Source organism: Lycium ferocissimum, chromosome 4, assembly GCF_029784015.1.
Source record: "Lycium ferocissimum isolate CSIRO_LF1 chromosome 4, AGI_CSIRO_Lferr_CH_V1, whole genome shotgun sequence".
In the NCBI taxonomy this organism is placed as follows: Eukaryota; Viridiplantae; Streptophyta; class Magnoliopsida; order Solanales; family Solanaceae; genus Lycium; species Lycium ferocissimum.
The window spans coordinates 19,679,619-19,681,202 of NC_081345.1; positions in this window are offsets into that span (position 1 = coordinate 19,679,619).

Sequence of the window (1,584 nt, forward strand, 5' to 3'; positions counted from 1 at the left end):
AAATAAAATTTTAATAAAATAAATTGATAACTGATATCTTAAAGAGTAATCGATATATTCAGTAATCGATATATTCTAACTCATGCTAATATAATATGAAGATCATGATTCATCCTTTTGTAAACAACGGAAGGATATGGATGAATATAAAAAGTAATTTTCTAGAATAAGAATACTAGGTAAACATGCTTGATACTCGGTAAATTCTGAAAAACTTAAGGATCCCAAATAAGGAAGAAGAGTTTATGGGAAGCATTCATGAAAATTACTGATGTGCATTGGGTGGAACCGTGGAAGTCACACACAAAATAAAAGAATAACTTGTTTCTTCATCACAAATAGCTGGCCATTTTATTTATTTATCAAGAATTAATTTAATTTTCGAAGTTAATTAGACATAACTTATTTTATTGGGTTAATAACACCTTTGGTCCCTCAGTTATTGGTAAATTTGATTTTAAGTCCTGTGACTGTTCAACTACAGTATTAAATTACCCGTGTATTATGTTAAAGTTGTATTGTTTCTCCATATTTCAGGGTAATACAGTTTTAAAATAGTCTAAATATACTCATATATTTTCTACAAAGAGACCAAAATCATATATTTTAATTAATTAAAGGTTAATGTACTAACTCATATTATCACAAGAACCAAAATTAGAATTTATCCAAAGCTGAGGGACCAAAAATATAATTATCCCAATTCTATTTATTTTTAAAGTAAAATCGAAATAGTTTAAAAGGAGAAAACTTTAAGCGGGCAACTAAAAAGTAAAAAATGATTTAAAAAAACATATTACTCCCTTTGACCCAAAAAGATTATTTTTTTTTTATTTGGCATAAAATTTAAGAAATAAAAGAAAACTTTTGAAATGTGTGATCCAAAATAAGCTTTAAATATTTGTGTGGCTGTAAATTATCGTATAAATGTCACGCCCCAATTTCCGAGGGACGTGATGGGCACCCGACCTCGATTTAAGGCCGAGCGAACCCGCAGACCTTTATCGCACACAAATTTTTTTTTTCTAAATCGTACCAAAATATAATACATATCAAACCAAATCAAGTCTGTAATCTGACAAAATATTATACATAACACTGCACGACACGTCGGCTGATGAAGCCGCGCACACACAACGGACATTGTATACCCACACCACTGTCTGCAAAGTCTCTAGTACCATCCAGAAGACATAACGTACATACTCTGACTCAGCAGTACTCCGGAAGGAATTGGAGCTCTCCAATCATACTGGAACGTCTTCACTCATACGTGGTACACGCGCGGCATGAAACGCGGCCCGAAGGACGGAAATTCGATTTTAAGATGTCTTGAGTATGTAAAGCCAGAAAACCGCAAACAAAATCATAACCATACCTAAAGTGCAAAGATATGACTGACAGACCCATAACCGGACTCAGAGATACAGACCGTAACAGACAGAACCTTAGTCGTAAAATCGCGTCAATACAGAAATATAACAGACAGAGTCGTAACAGAATCGGGCAGAAGGCCTACCAAACGAAATTAGGATCGGAAGTACGGAGATACGTCAAATAGATCTAGGCGTACGGATGTGTGTC